Source organism: Echinops telfairi, unplaced genomic scaffold, assembly GCF_000313985.2.
Source record: "Echinops telfairi isolate 266 unplaced genomic scaffold, ASM31398v2 ScPeMD7_7459;HRSCAF=8497, whole genome shotgun sequence".
NCBI lineage: Eukaryota > Metazoa > Chordata > Mammalia > Afrosoricida > Tenrecidae > Echinops > Echinops telfairi.
Window position 1 is genome coordinate 4,650,610 of NW_022111359.1, and position 3,632 is coordinate 4,654,241.

A 3,632-nucleotide genomic window follows, 5' to 3' on the forward strand; every position below is an offset into this window, starting at 1 on the left:
GGGCAGTGGCCGAGGGGTCCGACTTTGGTTATTGCCCGGCTGGTCACAGGGCCACACCCGGCATGTACATTCACGAGTTATAATAACATTTTTTTAAAGTTTTTGCTTTTTTCCCCCCCTTAATCTCAAAAGGCTGAGGAGGGGGGCTTGGGGGGGGCTAGGCAAAAAGAGCAGCAGCAACAGGAAAAGAATGTCACTCTCTAGTTGGGAGGGGACCCTCAGACTCTGGTCACTGCTGCGGACAGGGCTATGGCCCCTGCCTCTGACCACACCCTCTCCAAGGACGCCCCCTCCCCCTGGATCCCCCACCTGCAGCCCAGGAGCCTAGGTACGCGCTCCCGTCACGCACGCGAGCACACGCACGCACCCACCAAAGTTCGTCAAGATGATGGAAATAACAATTTTGCTTTTTTTTTTTTTTTTTTGCTTTTTTTTGTACCAGGCAGTTAAAAAAAAAACAAAACAAAAAACACCCCGAAACAAAAAAGAAAACACAAAAAAACCCCACAAACAACCGAACAGGAACAAAAAGAAAACCCCAATTGCGGTCCTTTCTGACGAGTCAGCCCTCCTCAACGTTATTATTTTTTTCCATTCGTTTGTTTCCTGAAACGCGAGAATTCAGCAGTATCTTTGGCAACACTTTATCACGACCTTAATTTAAAGAATAAAAATAAAATCGATCCATGTCTATATACAGTATGTGATTGCGCGGGAACTGGGGCGGCGTGGGTGGGGTTGGGGGGCTAGGAGGCGGGGAGGGGGCACAGGGAGTCCCCGCTCTGGGCCCATGCAGACTGTGGCCCCTAAGGAGGCCGCAGGAGGAGGTTAAGGCAGAGTAGGGGTGGGGCTGGCGGAAGCTGAGCACGGAGCTCGGGGAAACGGTTTAGTGCAATTCCCCGAGGAGGGTGGTGTTAAAGTGTTGCCTGGGGGCGCTGCAGCCCTGGTTTCTATTTGAAATCCCAGAGGGCTCCTGTCCCCCAAGTCTGGTCGCCCCCACTGGCCAGGACATCTGTGATTTTTGTTTCAATTGGTTTTATTGCGAGGGGGTGCATGGGAGGGGGAAGAGGTCTCTCCCCTCAGGGCTCACCTTTCTGGGTGTTGGGGGAGGCAGCAAGGTTTGGGGGCAGCCTGGAGGGGGGCGGGGATCCCTGTTCAGCATCCAGAATGAGTCGCCTAAAATAGCTCTCCCTATCACTTTCAAGTGTGAAGGCCACAATCTATTGCCCCCTGGTCCTGCCCCCCTCCGCCCACCCCAGAGGGAGGATCCTGAGACTTGGGGGGAGGGGGCTGGAGGGGAGGGGGGAGTAGTCTGACAGGCTTGCTTGAAAGAAGGGAAGAAAACAACGGCATAGAAACCATGATGAAAACTGCCTTCTTAAAAAGTTTCCCTTGAAGAAATGAAAGAAAAAAAAAAAAAAGACAAGACACTGTGTTGGGCACGGGGGTGGGGGAGTGGGGGGGTGGAGACAGTCTGGCAGCTGAGGCGGGGAGCAGAGATGACCACCCCCCCCACCCCCACCCTTGGGCTTTGACAAGAACTGTCCCTTTAGCAGAGTGTCTATTTACAGGGTCCCACGTCAGGATTTGCATATGCAAGAGGGGGTTGGGGTGAGGGTGCCCTGGCATCTGGAAATGTCATCCCCCCAACCCTGGTCCCTATCCGTGGCCTGAGGCTCGGTCAGCACCGGGCCTTTTGGGAGCCAGGTTGAGGGGAGGCAAGTGCCAGCCCCCAGAGTACAGTCAGTGCCTTTGAGTAAGAAGGGGGGGTGCAGGGGAGCGAGTAGAAGGAGAGGTAGGGCTCCCTTTTGTGGCCCACCTGGATGCTCCCTGGTGGGCATGGGAAAGGGCAGCCATGTTGGAAGGAAGCCCAACTGCAGGCAAGCAGGAGGCGGGGCAGGGAGAAGGAAGGTGGTGCGTTGGGTGGAGACTGAATGACTGGCTGGTTGGAAGGCCAGCCCTCTCTCGGGTCCCTTCCCTGAGATAGGGGATTACAGGAGGAGGGTCCCCCCCTCCATAGAGATGGCCACTGGTATGGCTAGGAGGGGCTGTATGGGGGTGTGTGAGACCTTCTCCACATCAGGAGGGAACAAAAAGAAAACAGAATGGAAGGGCAACAAACACAACAAACACAAACCCCCCACGGTCGGTCCTGCCTTAAATTCCAGCTTCTCAGTGGAGTGCGGACACCCGGACACCTGGACACCTGGGAAGGCCTGCCTTTCCTTTCCCAAGGCCTACCTGACCCCTCCCCTCGGGAAACAGAAGTGGATTCTTCGATTGTGGTGGGTTTTCGTTTTATTATTTTGTACAAAAATAAATCGGCTTTTAGGAATTTCTTTTGCTCTCTCTCTCTCTCTCCTCTCTTTTTTTTGTCTTTTCAACTTTTCATAGAAGTTGGTTACAACTTGTAAACATGTTTGTTTGTTTGTTTTAAATTAAGAATTAAGCTAAAGTGTAAGTACCCGTTCTGTGACAAAGTGCCAAGATTTCGAATGCGGTGGGTTGCCTTTTTTGTGTTGCTATGTGTTTTGTCTGTCTTTTCCTTTTCTAAAATCGGTTGGCTTTTGTTATTGCTTTTTAAAAATTTTGTGGCATTGTAACTTCTAGACTTTTCTCCTCCCCTGCCCTTCCCGGGTGGTCCATTCCTGCCATCTGAGACCCTCTGCTCTCAGCTACACCCCACCCCCCTGCTGTCCGCTCCTCTGAGGAAAAGTATATTATATATATATCTATATATATCTATATATAAATTTTGTTTTTTAAGAGAAGGGGGGGGGGCGGAATCTAAAAAGTGCTTTCTTTAAAAATTGGGTAAAGGGGTCCGGGGAAGGAGAAGACCTAAGTGTTGGCTTTCCAAACTCTCAAAGGGGGCAGAGGGCAGGCCAGGCAGCCTGGAGTTGGGAGGCTGCCCCAGGGGCTGGTCCTCAGGGGTTCCTGCCTTGTTGTAAGTGCCGTGAATGGAGGTGGCAGGACCCCAGGGGGGGCCATCCTGGTGGAGGGTGCCCCCCTCCCCATGTCTTAACCCCTTTCTCTCCGGGCCGAAATAAATAGATTTGTGTCTCCTTGGCCAGGAGACAAGGGGTGGGTGAGTGAGAGGCCAGAGCAGAAGGGAGGTGGGAAGGCCTTTGGGGAGATCGTCAGGGGGAGACCCCCCCCCTTAGTAAGTGCCCTGAGGAAGGAGGGTGGGGGGGGGTCGGGGGCCATTTTAACGTCCGCTCACAGCGGACAGAAGCATGTTTAAGGTCTTGTCTAAAAGACCCGCACAAACCAGAGAGTAGAGGGAAGCATTCAGCTGTCTCCAGCAGCGCCCCCTTCCCCAGCGCCCCAACTCCAGCCCAGGGCCTGGCGTGGGGTGGGCCGTGACGCTGGGGGAAGCGAGGGTCAGGAGGGCGGGGACTGGAAACCGCTGTACCCCACCAAACCTCCCAACCCAGATCCCCGCAACCTAGCGACAGGGCGGAGGGTCCCTGCTGTGGGAGAAAACGTCATAAAGGAGAAAAATCTAAGAAAAGCACTATCCTAAAATCTGTGATGTTTCATATATATATATCTGTATATATATATAGAGATATAGATATCTGTATATAGATTTTCTTTTTTTGTGTTTTTTTCGGGGGGTGGGGTGCGGG